Here is a 15,380-nt window from a genome sequence, read left to right on the forward strand (position 1 = left end):
GCTTTGATGTCGTGAGTGTCTGTTGATAAGGTCCCACGCCATTCTATTCCGTCGATGTGGTTCCTTTCAGCGCCTCCTTTTTCTAACCCTAGCGCTCGCTTCGAAGGAGCTTCACCTGCAGCTGTGTCTTCAGCCCTCGCCCTTAGCAGGGCTCCCCGATAGCGTTGCTCTTCGAGTTGCTCCAACTGTTGTTTCACTTTTCTTATGTCTTCTATCCATTTGCCCAGTGCCTGAGATTCCTGCCTGAGCAGTTTATGAAGAAGCGTCTTTAACTCGGTCTCTTTTTGTGTCTCTGCGTAACGAATACAGGTAGCCCTCTCTATTGCCTTTATTTTTAGGGTTTCCTTACTCAGCTCCCACTGTTGCCATACGTGAAGGTTTTTACTGGGGTCTATTTTCCTTATTTCTTCTCTTACTGCTCGGTTATACGGTTCATCCTGAAGAAGCTTGTTATTTAATTTCCATGTTTCCCATGAGAAAGCGTTACCTCGCTTTGGAATTGCTATGCAGCACTGAACTAAACAATGGTCAGAAAACGACACTGGCACTACTTCGTAACTGTTACATTCCGGAAGGGTGTCAACAGACGCATAAATGCGGTTGAGCCGTGCGTGACTACAGCCCTCAAACCATGTGTACTTCACAGCACGCGCTCCTTCGAGGCACTCTGACACATCCTCAAGGTCCCAGTTCTCTACAATTCGCGACAACACTTCAGTGCTTTTGTCTCTAAACCCACGAACGCTTGTTTTATCCCGGGCACTGAGCACACAGTTGTAATCGCCCATTACTATGAGCTGTCTTCCCTTGCATAGACGCTCTTCAATGTGGTGAAAAAACTGAGCCCTTTCATACACCTTATTGGGCGCGTACAAGCACACAATACGCCACTAGTTGTTGAACGAAAAATCGACGACACACCGGCCCGACACACACGAATAAATTGTATGCACTTCTAGCACCGGCATCTTGTTAACAAAAATTGGAGGACGCTTAAGCTTCGCCTTCAAGAGGGGAACGCGACAGCGTTCCCGTCGACCCGCCAAGGTGTGTAAGACAATGGGCTACTGCGCAGCAATCACTTACGAGGCGCCCCGCATCGGACGCGGTGACCGTCGAGCAACGCAGCGTTCGGCGCGCAACGAAACGTGCGCCTGAGCAAGCGGAACGAACCAAAGAACTCAGTGTCTCGGAGGGGGAAACGATGCACGCCAGCCAAACGTCGTGATCGGCACGGGCAGAGAGACAGACAGATAGTGATCTAAAGAAAGGAAGGACGCTTGATTATGCAACCCGTGAGGGAGCAAGGCGAAACGTCGTCAGGGGAGAGGGAGTCCAGGCGGCGACGCGCCTCGCACCGGTCCCCGCACAACCCCAATGCACGCGTGGCGCGCCATTTGTCGGGGCAGCGCCGTACATTCAGAGGTGGGGGTCTTCTGTGTTTGCCCCAAGATGGCTCTGTGTGTGCGGAAAGCGCAGAAGAAATGTAGCGGAAACGCACTTCGCTACTCGTGTAACTGCGACTTCTGTAAGTTACATGTTCATATTTACCGATATACACCGCAGTATAACTTTCTACGGCTCGTTTCTAAGGCAACACCGCATTCACTAGAGGCGCTTTTGTACCGCTTTGAAGCATCGAATTCTTGGCTGAGTGGAAGCGTCTCAGTCTCACACTCCGGAGATACTGGTTCGATTACCCCCCAGCCCATCTTGCAAGTTCTTTTTTATTCATGAAGTGCCTGCCGGGATTTATAGCTCACGGCCAACGCCGCAGACGCCCACGCCGACGACACCGGCTTTTCTGCGACACGAGCTCCTTACCGCTGTCGCGTTAAAAAGGACACAGCCAGCGGATGTGCCAACCGCATGATTGACTACGGCAGAAAACCTAGACGTGAAACGCGGCCCCATAACGCCGGTCTCTTCTTCACCATCGACTTTCGCCTCCTGCACGGCTAGTACATCAATGTCGTGCTCCGTTACAAGCCGGTAAAGCTGGCCTTGCTTTCTTTTCCCTGCCAGTCCTCGAACATTTAGAGTAGCGACTTTCAACGGACACATTGGAGCCATTTTAACAATAGGGGAAGAGACCGGCAATTGGTGCTTACCTCTCGCGTCTAGCACTAGGCTAGACCGCGCCATCGCCGCCAGTGCGGTCCGACGGAAGAACGTGAGCGTGTCCTAGGGACTCTGAATTTCCGGCACGCTTGCCTACCGGAACGTTAGGGCGCGGCCGAAACGATGAACGCCGGCCTTGAGGCGCCTTTGCCGGGGCTCCTTGGCTCCAGGCGTCGCCATCTGGTCACCGTCGGCGCTGGTTTGGGCGTGGGAATGCTTCGCCGCAGCGGAGACGCTGGTCGGCGTGCGGGCACCACTCTTGTCCGGTTGCGGTTCGTTCGTACCCTTGGGCTCGACGACCATGGGCTCCGGATTGTTCTCCTCATCCCTTCCGGTTGTCTCGTTTGACCTAGGCAAGGCTTCCGCTGGTTGTTGGCTCGCTGAACCATCCCCAGTGAGGGCGTCTCCGCCGGTAGACGCTTACGAATCGAGTGGCCCCGTCTGCTTGCCTGCCTCGTCCGTTCCCCTCGCTGCATCCTCGGCTTCAATGACGTCCATGAGTTCCGCGTTCTCGTCGGTCTTTCCCAGCCCGGTAGCCGACGCGTAGGTACGGACGCAGTCAGCGTCCGAGTGTCCGTAGCGTCTGCACTTCGAGCAACTGCGCACCTTGCAGTCGCGGCGAACATGGCCCGTGCCATGGCAGCGCAGGCACTGCATCGGCCTCCCGGGTACCACCACAAGGGCCAACTCACCGGCGACTCGAACCTGGTGGGGCAGGTCGTCCACCTTCATTCCCGGCTTGAGCTTGAGCAGCACGGTTCTCGTGGTTGAGCCCTTCTCTCTCATGCCTTGGACGCGCCAACGCTCCCGCGTCACGTCGGTTACGTTCCCGAACGCCGGAAAAGCAGTCCGGATGTCTTCATCTTGCACTCCGGGGAGCTTCCAATGCAGGCGCAGTTTAACCTGCTGGTCCTCAGAGTCAATAACAATGCAGCGGCGGCCTTTAGCTTGCAGCTCCTTGAAAGCAGCTAGTTTGCTTGTGGCTTCCGCGCTGTTGAACGTCACCGCCCACACATGGTTGATCTGGTACGCTCCCAACGCCACGACCTCAGGGAGCACACCGGCGTTGGCGAGGGTGTCTCGGAAATCTTCGACCCTGTAGGGCCTCACCCGCACGTCGCGGTGCAAAAACCCACACGTTAGTGTAAAAGAAAAAAACAAACAAACGTCACAGAAGCACGCATTAAAAGGAAGGGTGCCATCAGCGCTCGGTGTTTGTTCCCAGGTGGTCTCCCTCCCATGTACTGACCGAGCCCAATGCTGCTTAGCTTCGGGGATCAGACGAGAACCGGCGTATTAAGCATGGTATGGCCGATGGCAAGGATGCGTTGTTTACGACTGCACCTGTATCGTGCTATGTGCATTCGCCGAATGTATATAATTTCCGTGAACAATACACGCACACGTCGTGTACGCGGATTACTCCGTTTGTGGTTGTTGGCTTCATGCGTGCGTGCTAGCCGTGCTCACAAAAACAAGAGGGCGATGGCAACATTTTGCGCCCGTTGCAGCCCACAAAGTGCCATTTTATTGATGTCTTGTCATTGAACTGTATGCGGGTGTGATAGGTAAGCGGTTACAAGCTTGTGCGACTAACTTTTGCATCATTACGTATACCGCTTACCACCGTCATTCCACATACAATATCGCGTAGTGGCCGGCATATTGTTTTTACACTTCGGCGTTGGCTCTACCAGCAGGCTCCAGTTGAACGTAAGTAACAGTAAATGCAACCACCCACACGTTAGTGTAAAAGAAAAGAAACGTCACAGAAGCACGCAATAAAAAAGGAAGAAAGATGGGTGCCATCAGCACTCGGTGTTCCCAGGTGGTCTCCCTCCCAAGTACTGACCGAGCCCAAAGCTGCTTAGCTTCGGGGATCGGACGAGAACCGGCGTATTCAGCATGGTATGGCCGATTTTTTTTATTTATTGCCGGTTTTCAATATAACATCGCACAAGTGAATTTCACAGTCATGACACCAATGTAAACCTCTGGCAAAGGGAAAAAGAGGGCAAGGAAAAAAAAAGGCGCGACGAAGGCGTCCATCCACATAGTGCTGACGTCGAACTAAAATTCCGTCATGACAGTCCGAGGTTGGAGCCTCGACAGCCAATCCGGTACACACTCTTGCATTTTCTGCAGTTCAGTAAATACTGACATACACTCTCTGAAATATATACGCACTGGCCGAGCGTCGGCGTCACAGTGATACCCGGCCATGCGAGCCCGCCATGTACAGTGGAGAGCATTCAACATAATAAAATCATACGGCACTCCGTCTTCATCTTTAATTGGCAGATATCTGATCCTTGCGGGTCCACCGGTAACTCCTTCTTCAGCGTTCGCTTTAACACGTCCCATAAGAAAACCGCCGCCCAGCAATGCAAGAAAACATGATCTATGTTCTCCGGCTTCTTGCAGATAAAGCAGTGTGATCCCCACGGCACAAGAAACCCTCGTTCGTCCACAAATGTCTTGACATGGAGCGTTCCGGTGTGGAGCTTAAAAAAAAATGTTTTCCCCCTGGTGGCACCTGCATGCGTTTCACTCGTTTAAGGTCGTCCTGTCCTGGCCCTCCACTGCACATTGCTCTGTATAATGGCAGTGGGAGCACAATGTCGCACACGTCTTTATACAGTGTTTTCCTTTTCACGTGACACAGATAGTCATTTGAAAAACGAACTGAAAGGAAGCGCCCCACTGTGTACCACTTCCTTAAAATAACCACGAAGTGTTCCGGTCATGCTTGCCGTACTAACATTTGCAGGCAATGCGTTGCTCAACCTGAGCTGACATATCGTGCGCAGAAAAGGATCGCGCACATCGCGAAAAAATAAAAAGCGATTGAGAAGTTGTCGAACAAAAAGATGCGCCAAGCCAACACCCCCATCTTTCACTCTTTTGAACAAAAGTGTTCAGCTGCATCACTCCCATGCTAAACCCCAGATGAATACAGCAAAAGCTCTGTGCAGCCTTTGCACATTTGCTCTAGAACAATGCAGCACCTGCATAACGTAATATAACTTCGCTATAATAAACATATTACAAATAGTTGCTCTTGAGAAAATAGACAGGTTAGTGCTTCTCCATCTGTCCACTTTTTCTTTCGTTTCATTAGTTTGGTTCCTCCAGTACTCATCGCTGCTCTTGTACCTTTCGTGGGGAACACCCAGGTATCTCGTTGGAGTTTTCACCCAGTTAACATTCGCGAAGTAGTCCGGTGCCGGAAACCACTCCGTGTGCCATAGCCTGAGGGATTTGCCCCAATTTACTCTGCTGCCCCTGACGTCACAGAAATGTTTTACTACAGCTATTGTTTCGGTTACACTTGGTTTGTCTGTGCAACACACTGCAACATCATCAGCATACGCTTGCAGCTTCACTTCGGCTTCTGCTAATCTAAAACCACGTATATTGTTATTTGCGGTAATGGCCACACACATTGCTTCTATGTAGATAGCAAATAACAGAGGACTGAGGGGACAGCCTTGGCGCACTGACCGCATGATGTTAATGGGGGCCCCCAGAGACTTATTAACAATTAACCTTGTAGTGCAGCTCTAGTACGCTAAGGCCACGCCCTCAGTGATGATGGTACCGACATTAACATGATCCAGTATGGCGAACAAAATAACCTGAGCGACACAATCGAACGCTTTCTCAAGATCAACCTGAAGAACTGCAACGCCACCACCGGTGACGTCACAGCACTCGAGCACACACCGCATATTATGGATGTTCGAAAAAATTGATCGTCCTTTGATTCCACAAGTTAGATGGTCTTCGACGATTTTCTTTATGACTCCTTGCAGTCTGGTCGCTAAAATCTTCATCAATTTCTTGTAATCAATGTTTGTTAGTGATATGGGCCCGTAGCACGATACGAAACTCTGTTTATCTAATTTATCGTTCTTCGGAATTCGAATGGCGTGCGCTTTCCCAAAAGAAGGTGGCAATGATTTCTGCTCGTACGCTTCACTAAATACTTCTACTAATAAAGGGGCCAGTTCTCTTTTAAATGCCTTATATAACGCAGCCCTGAGTCCATCTGGTCCCGGTGACTTGCCCAAGTTCAAATCGTCGATTGCCTTTTTGACTTCGCTCTCCATTATTTTCCCTTCTAATCGCTCCTTAGCTTCGTCACTCAAACGTGGCATGCGGTGCAGAAAGTCTGCTTTGAAATCCTCTAAATTGGCTTCCTAAAATGCAAAGAGCGACTGGTAGTACTGGAAGAAGGCGTGTGCTATGCTCTCGTTGTCGTCAACAACGGCTCCATTGATTAAAAGGTTATCGACGTGGTTTTGTCGTCCGTGAGCCTTCTCTAACCCGAGCGCCCTTTTAGTGGGCGTCTCCCCTGCCGCTAGCGCGTCTGCTATTGATCGCACGATGGCACCTTGATAACGTTCTTTGTCGAATTCTTCAAGCTTTTCCTTGACGCTCCGCACATCATCTTTGTACAGACCAGGCTGTCTGCACTCAAGCGTTATCAGCTGCTGAAGTAGTCTTCGCAAACCCTTTTCTTTATATTCCCTTTCAAATTTGAGACAGCTTGACCTTTCTCAGGCTTTCATTTTACCTTTTTGTTTAAAACATTCCAATTTTTCTGCTATTGTTTCAGCTGCATCTTCCCGTATTTCATTAACCGCATCCCGTACTGCCTCTACAAAATATTCGTCATTTAAAAACAAGGTATTCATTTTTCACAGATTCCAACTAAAAGCATGTTTCCTCTTCCTTATACCTATATTACATATTACCAGGCAGTGATCCGAAAATGACGCGGGTACAATGCAATAACCGTGGCATCTTGGAATCGTGTCCAACGAAATGCATACGCGATCCAGTCGCGCATGACTACTGCCTTGAAAACGCGTAAATGTCACTTGACGCCCCCCTTCCAGACAATCAAAAGCATCATCGATTTCATTTTCATTAATTAATGTTGACAAAACCTCACTACTTCTATCACGCGTACCGGCATTGTTGGCTGTGTCTCTAGCACTCTACACACAATTGAAGTCCCCTAATAATACAACGCGCCTATTACAACAAACATACTGTGCGAGGTTCGAAAAAAAAGGACGCACTCATCTACAGAATTCGGCGCATATATGGATATGAGGACAAACTCAAAGTCACAGATCGTAAACTCACATAAAACAATTCTTCCAGACAGACAGGACCACACTCTTTGAATATGTAGCCCCGGCACATTCTTCACCAAAAGAATGCATCCCCCGGAGCTGCCTACCGCATGACTGACCACCACAAAATAGCTAGCCGTGAATCGTCGCACCATGCTCCCAGTCTCCTTCTCTCAGTCAACATTGGTTTCCTGGACGGGTAGTACGTCTATGTCATGGTCAGTTACCAAGCGTAGGACCTGATATTGCCTACGACTTGCCGCCAACCCTCGCACATTTAGTGTGGCAATACTTAGAGATGGTATTCCAGCCATCTTCATCTAACGAAAAAAAAGTAGACCTGGAGCATGGTGCTTACCGTTCACGACTAGCCCTCGGCTAGCCGCCTCCGGGGCTGTCCGACTTCCCGGCGTTGTTTTTCGTCGACGCTTTGACCACAGGCTTTCTTTCAGGTGGGACATTCGGCTTTGGGTTCAAGGCCATCCTTCTCCCAAGAGGCGTCTTTGTCGGTGGCCCCTCGCTGGCACTGGTCGAACCCTCGCCCCGGTCCTTGGTCTCGTCGTGGGGGCGTTTGACCGGAGCACCAAGAGTCTCAGTCCGGTCGCCGTCTTTAACGGCCTCGTCCTGCTGCATTGCCGTCATACCGTTGTCGGATGGGTCTTCACTAATGATTCCTGTCGCGGGTCCGAGAGCAGTCTCGACCTGCGCCTTCACACTCCGCTTCTCTGTACTTTGAGCAGGCGTGCCGTCTGCGCCGACGGTCGGCGTCTCGCTGACTGTCGCTGTCGGTACCAGGTCGCCGATACCTTTAGAGGCTTCCTCCGTCTCAACCACGTCCATGACGTGCTCTGCGGCCACGGAATTTACTGCTGGGCCTGTCACAGTTGCGTAGGACGTGACGCCGTCGGCGTCAGCATGACCGAAACGTTTGCAGCGAGAACAGCGCGGAACATTACAATCACGGCGGACGTGCCCCATGCCTTGGCAGCGCAGGCACTGCATGGGTCGACCAGGAACGACGACCAAGGCCAGCTCTCCGCCGACACTTACCTAGTGGGGAAGGTCTTCCACTTTGACGCCGCTTTTCAGCTTTAGAAGCACATTCCTGCTTGTGGACGTCTTGTCGCCCATACCATGGACGCGCCACCTTTCCCGGCTTACCTCCTCCACCTTGCCGAAAGCCATGAACGCCGTCCGTATGTTCTCGTCTGCAACGCCATACAGCAGCCAGTGAAGCCTAAGCTTCACCTGCTGGTCTTGCGGGTCCACGATGACGCAGCGCCTTCCCTTCACTTGCAGTTCTTTAAGGGCCATGAGGCGTTTCGTCGCATTGGCGTCAGACAGTCACCGCCCAGACGTGGTTTATCTGGTACGCCCCTATACATACCACGTCAGGCAGCAGTCCCGTCGGCAGTAGGGTGTCTCTAAAATCCTCGACCATGTAAGGTCTGGCGCATACATCACCGTGTAAAAACTGGGTGTTAAAGGCCACTTGTCCTTTCGGCAGCTGAGGCAAAATAAACGGATACTCCATATCGTGATTAGTGTTCCTGTTTCCGCGACCAAAAGTGGCCGCTGACGCTGCCCCGGAAGCGGCCATGACCCTACGATCCGAACAGATCGGCTGCCGGATGCAGAATGAGCATGGTATGGCCGATGGCAAGGATGCGTTGTTTACGACTGCACCTGTATCGTGCTATGTGCATTCTCTGAATGTAGGTAATTTCCATGAAGAATACACGCACACGTCATGTACGTGTATTACTCCGTTTGTGGTTGTTCGCTGCATGCGTGCGTACTAGTCGTGCTCACAAAAACAAGAGGGCGAGCGAAACATTTTGCGTGCGTTGCAGCCCACAATGAGCCACTTTACTGATGTGTTGTCATTGAGCTGTATGCGGGTGTGATAGGTAAATGGTTAGAAGCTTGTGCGACTAAATTTTGCTTCATTACGTATACCGCTTACCTCCGTCATTCCGCGTACAATATCGCGTAGTGGCTTGCATATTGTTTTTACACTTCGGCGCTGGCTCTACCAGCAGGCTCCATTTGAACGTAATAAACAGTAAATGCAACCACCCACACGTTAGCGTAAAATAAAAAAAAACGTCACAGAAGCACGCACTAATAAAGATGGGTGCCATCAGCAGTCGGTGTTCCCAGGTGGTCTCCCTCCCAAGTACTGACAGAGCCCAATGCTGCTTAGCTTCGGGGATTGGATGAGAACCGGCGTATTCAGCATGGTATGGCCAATCTTCATTTATTTATTTATTTATTTATTGCCTGTAAGCGATACAATACGAAAAAACATGGTATGGCTCAATTCACAATTTTGAATTCAAAGGAAAACCACATTCACAATGAAAAAAAAAGCGACAGAAACACCGGCTGTATTATATAATATACAGCTTGGTTAAAGGTATTTTGTTGTGAGGTGGTCAAAGATCCATAGTCATTCTGGGGGCTCGCATAAAGACCTATATGCGTCACGTATATATACAATATTGTCAACATAAAAATGCTTTGCTGGTCGTGTAACTTGGTCTGCATTTCTGACCGCCATTCGCGTCCTCCGGAGACTGTGCATGAACAGCAACATTATTATGTCATACGGCACCATCTCTGTTTGGTCAAAAGGCAGAAACCTTATCCCGAAAGGTGTTAATGGGAAATCTTTTTTAAGAGTTCTCGGTAGGATGTCCCATAAGAATATGGAAGCCCAGGAATTCAAGAAAATGTGGTTTATTGTCTCTGACTTTTCACAAATGACGCAGTTGACGCTCCCAGGCACAAAGATACCTTTTTCCTGGAGCCAAGGTTTGACAGGGAGTGCGCCACAATCTAACATAAAGAAGAATGTTTATGTAGAAGCCTTCACAGGGAAACCTTTTACACGTTTCAGCACATTCCGCTTTTGTCCTAAATAATATGCTGAACGATTAATCGGTGTAGGGCACATGACATAAATAAGGTCCTTGTAAAGCTTCTTTCTGGAAACATTTGAAAGATAATCTACTGAAAAATGCGCTCTGAGAAAACGGACACTGTCCACAACTTTACATATAAATCCTTTCACAGCTACATTACGAAGCGTGTGTGACGTAACAATAAAATCAGGCAATGCATCACACAATCGCACTTGAATAACAGTGCGCAAGAACGAGTCTCTTTGGTCGCTGAAAAACACAGATCTCGACACGACCTGTTTCAAGAACAAAGGAGATAAACCTACGCCTCCATTCACCACCGCATGAAACAACTTTACACGACTCATCCTTTCCCAACCAGATGCCCACAAAAAAACAGCAAATATTCTGTGCAATTTCTGCACACAAATCCTTGACACACACAACACTTGTAACATATAAAACATCTTCGCTACCAAAAACAAGTTACACACCGTCGCACGGGTGAATATAGACATACTTCGTCCGCCGCACTTTGATGTTTGTGCTTTCATTTTTTCAGTTGGCTCTGACCACTGGCTCGTTGCATATTTATAATATCGAAGCGGAACACCAAGGCAGCTGGATGGCACAGTTGTGAACTTTATGCTTTCATAGCATTCTGGCTTATCTTCCCATTCTCCGTGCCAGAAACCTGAACGCTTCTGCCAGTTTATGGCACTGCCAGTAAGGCTACATAATTCTTTCGCATCTTTTACGGCTTCTTTAATGCTTGTGTTGTCTCCACAAAATATTGCAATGTCATCTGCGTAAGACAAGATTTTAATTTCATGTGTGAAGAAACGGAAACCTCGTATATTCTGGTTGTTTTGCACCTTAAGACAAAAAGGTTCGAAGAACATTGCAAATAATAATGCTGAAATCGGATCTCCCTGTTTCACAACAGTTAGAACTGATATTCGATCACTTAATGCCTTATTAATTAATATATTCGTAGTACAATCAGTGTATGCAATTTTTACCCCATCTTGGACTACCTTGCCAACGTTAGCATATTCCAGTTTTCTAAAGATCGCCTCGTGTGCTACCCTATCAAAGGCTTTCTCAAGGTCCAGCCACGTGCCCGCATACCATATCACAGCACTCCAGTCACTTCGAGCTGTATGAACATTCGTAAAATTGTCCTCCCCTTTATGCCACATGTTTGGTGTTTACCAACTACCAATGTTATTACACTTTGCACTCTTTTAGCTAACACTTTCATGAATATCCTGCAATCAACATTTGCATGACTTATCGGCCGATATGCTTCCACTGAAAGTAATTTCGAGGGGTCATCTGTTGTAGGTATTAGTACAATATTGCTTGTTTTAAAAGATGGAGGCATTCCATGGCTATCATGCGCTTCATTAAATAACATGGCAGAGTACTTCAGGCAATTCCTGTTTAAAAGCTTTGTAGAATTACGCGCCAAGACCATCAGGCCCAGGCGACTTTCCTACACTTAACTCCTTTATTGCTGTTTTGATTTCATTAACACTAATGGGAGCTTCCAGTGTCTTTTTCGCATCGTCGTCCAACCTCGGCATTAGTGGCATAAATTCTGTAAAGAAGCCTTCATATACAGGTGTCTTACACCCCAGCAAACTCGTGTATCTTTCAACAAATGCTTTCTGGATCACATTTTGATCAGTAGTGACTTCATCACGATGGCAAACTCTTTTGATTTCGTTCTTTGCGCCGTAGCATCTTTCGTCTCCCAGTGCACGCTTGGTTGGGGTTCCCCCAGCCAGAGTCGTTCAGCCCGCGCTCTTATCACGGCCCCTCCATATTTTTCAGCTTCCATGGCTTCTATCTTTTCTTTAACTTCTTTAATCTCTTTTGAGAACAGTCCAGGTATTGCGGTTTCAGCGTTTAAAAGATAGTCCAGAGTATTTCGCAGTCCTTTTTCTTCTTGTTTAGATTTGTGTCGCAGTGCGCATGCTCTATCAATAGCAGTAATTTTAACATCGATTTTAAATTGTTCCCACAACACACCAATCCTGTCAGACTTATCAGAGTTAACAGCTTCAATTTTTTCTGTCACTGCCCGCATAAAAGTTTCATCATGTAGCAACTTTTCGTTAAGCTTCCAAAGATTCCAATTAAACTGTGAAATTTTTCGTTTCGTGCCTATTCCAAACATGACCAGGCTATGGTCGCTGAAGCTTACATGCTTTACCATGTATTTGAAGCATAATGGCATAAGGCTTGCTGAAATGTATGCGCGATCTAACCTGGCATGACTCGCACCTTGGAAATGCGTATACTACACACAATTACCACGTAGTGCATCCCCCGCATCAAACATATATTTTTCTTGTGTAATTGTGTTCAATAGGTCAGCGCTCGCATCTCGAATAGGCACATTTTTCACTGTGTCTTCAGGCAAGCATACACAATTAAAATCACCAAGAAGCACAGCTTTCCTTTCACAAGACAAAACCGGTTCAACATGCTCGAAGAAAACCTTGCGCTCTCTCTCTCTATTCGGGGCGTAGATGCACAGAAGGCCCCACTCAGCTTCATTAAAAAAAAATCCCACAGGACTAGCCGACCATTTTCATTGGTGAGGACTGCTTCCTCTAATATTCTGATACTATCGCGCAAAAAAAGGGCACATCCTCCGCACTTGCCAGCAGCATGACACACACAAACGTTATATCTTGCTTTAAAGGTCTTGAACATCCGTTCTGTTGCTTCCTGACTCTCCATTTTTGTCTCCTGAATTGCCAAAATATCTATGTCATTATCGAGCATTAGGCGACTAACTTGCACTTTCCGTCGTCTTGCTGTCAATCCCCGTACATTCAACGTTGCAATACGAAGTGCAGAAAGATTTGGGTCCATTGTCTCATTTTTTTTTCACTATACCTAATACGCTACGCAAAGACAGGAGAGGGTGACTTACATCACTGGTCAGTGTGCACAGCAGGCGGATTCGTCCACAGTGGTAATTACCCGGCTTCTACCTTGAAGACACTCAGCTCAACCAAAGTCTCTACATGATTTTCCCCGTGCATACAGTTGAACAAGAAGACAAAAAAATACCCCCGCTAGCGCGGAGGCACTCGCGGCCCTTGCCACCGGTCTGGTGGGACCGTCGGCTTGGGCTTGAAGCTCCTCCTACGAGTGGTCGTTGACTTCAGCGGCGGTGGTCCCACAGCGCTCGTTGGGTCGGAGCAATCCTCGTCGCTAGCCACCTTCTCATGAGGTCTCTTAGTAACAGCTGTTGCAGGTTGACTTTGTATTTCACTTTTCGGGAGTGCCTTGTTCTCAGAGTCATTCTGCGAAGTCGATGCGCCACCTCCAAGATTTGTTTCCATCTCGGGAGTTCTTTCGGGTGTACTTGGGTGAGCCGGATGTTGTTTTTCGTACTCCGTTCCTAATTCTTTGTCCTTAAAAGAAGACGCTACAGGCTGGTTCTCTTGCCTGCTCGCCTGATGCCCACTTCCCACAGAAGCTTCTTCGGCGTCGGCCTGGTCCATAAGGTGCTCTTGCACAATGTCGCTTCCACCTGTTCCGGTTACATTGGCATAGCTGCGTACACGCTGGCTCTCCCCGTGGCCATAGCGGCGGCAGGCACCGCAGCGCGGTACCCGGCACTCGCGCCGTATGTGACCGGTGCCGTGGCACCGGTGGCAGAGCGGCGCTCTACTAGATACGAATACAAGTGCGCTGTCTTCGCCTACGCGCAACTGGTGCAGCAGGTGTTCGACCGTCAAACCGGACTTCAGGCGCAAGGACATCAAACGTGTGTGAGAGCCCTTCTCGTAACAGCCTGAGACACGCCACTTCTCTTTGGAAATTTCAGTAACTTTTTCAAAGGTGCCAAAGCCGTTCGAACTTCGTCGTCGGGCATGGTGTGCATGAGCCAGTGCAGCTTCATTCGCAAATCCTGTTTGCACGGGTCAATAACTACGCACCGGTGCTCCTTGACGCTGAACGCCTCGAGTGAAAGTATCTTTTTCTTTGCGTCTTCATCCTTGAAGGTTATCGCCCACACATGATTCATTTGATAGGCCCCAAAGGCCAGCACTTTCGGCATAAGCTATACTCTGACAAGCGCATCGCGAAAATGTTCTAAGCGATACGGTCTTGCTTTTAAGTCTCCGTGCAAAAACACTGTCTTAGAAACCGTCATACCTGAAGGCAGATGAGGCAAAAGAAGCTGGTATTCCTGTGTAGTCGAATCCGTAAGCCTGATTCCACGGCCCTGCTGGGCCGCTTCAACCGCCCCAACGGAGCAAGACATTCTGCGACCGTACCGTACGGTAGCCGGAACTAGAATCCAGCATGGTATGGCCGATGGCAAGGATGCGTTGTTTACGACTGCACCTCTATCGTGCTACATGCAATCGCCGAATGTATTGCTACAGCACGTACGCGGCAGTCTTTCCGTGAACAATAGACGCACGCGTCGTGTACGTTCATTGCTCCGTTTGTGGTTGTTCGCTGCATGCGCGCGTGCTAGTCGTGCTCACAAAAACAAGAGGGCGAGCGCAACATTTCGCGTGCGTTGCAGCCCACAATGTGCCACATTATTGATGTGTTGTCATTGAGTTGTATGCGGGTGTGATGGGTAAGGGGTTAGAAGCTTGTGCGATTAAATTTTGCATCATTACGTATATCGCTTAGCACCGTCATTCTGCGTAGATTATCGCGTAGTGACCTGCATATTGATTTTACACTTCGGCGTTGGCTCTACCAGCAGGCTCCAGTTGAATGGAAGTAACAGTAAATGCAACCACCCACCGGTTAGTGTAAAAAAACCGTCACAGAAGCACGCAATAAAAAAGGAAAAAGATGGGTGCGATCAGCACTTGGTGTTCCCAGGTGGACTCCCTCCCAAGTACTGACCGAATCCAATGCTGCTTAGCTTCGGGGATCGCACGAGAACCGGCGTATTCAGCATGGTATGGCCGATTCTTTCTTTATTTATTGCCGGTCTTCGATATGACACTGAATGTACAAATACTACACAAATGTCACGAATACAAGCTTGAGGGGGAAAAGAAAAAAAGAAAAAAATTACGATAATGCCGACTGTCCGCATGGGATCGGCGTTGTCAAATTAAAATTCCTTCATGGCTGTCAGAGCTTCTAGCCTCGACAGCCAATCCGGTGCACATTCTTGCATTTTCTGTACATCAACAAACCGCGACAT

General features: G+C 48.7%; 4 pseudogenes; all 4 read right to left on the reverse strand.

Annotated features, from left to right (window-relative positions):
* Positions 1 to 3,317: 3,317 nt before the first annotated feature.
* Positions 3,318 to 3,440, reverse strand: LOC142580545 (5S ribosomal RNA; annotated as a pseudogene).
* A 484-nt stretch (positions 3,441 to 3,924) lies between these two features.
* Positions 3,925 to 4,043, reverse strand: LOC142580519 (5S ribosomal RNA; annotated as a pseudogene).
* A 5,363-nt stretch (positions 4,044 to 9,406) lies between these two features.
* Positions 9,407 to 9,525, reverse strand: LOC142580560 (5S ribosomal RNA; annotated as a pseudogene).
* Positions 9,526 to 15,024: 5,499 nt separating this feature from the next.
* LOC142580553 (5S ribosomal RNA) lies at positions 15,025 to 15,143 on the reverse strand (annotated as a pseudogene).
* Between the last annotated feature and the right edge of the window lie 237 nt (positions 15,144 to 15,380).

Source organism: Dermacentor variabilis, chromosome 4, assembly GCF_050947875.1.
Source record: "Dermacentor variabilis isolate Ectoservices chromosome 4, ASM5094787v1, whole genome shotgun sequence".
Taxonomy (NCBI): domain Eukaryota; kingdom Metazoa; phylum Arthropoda; class Arachnida; order Ixodida; family Ixodidae; genus Dermacentor; species Dermacentor variabilis.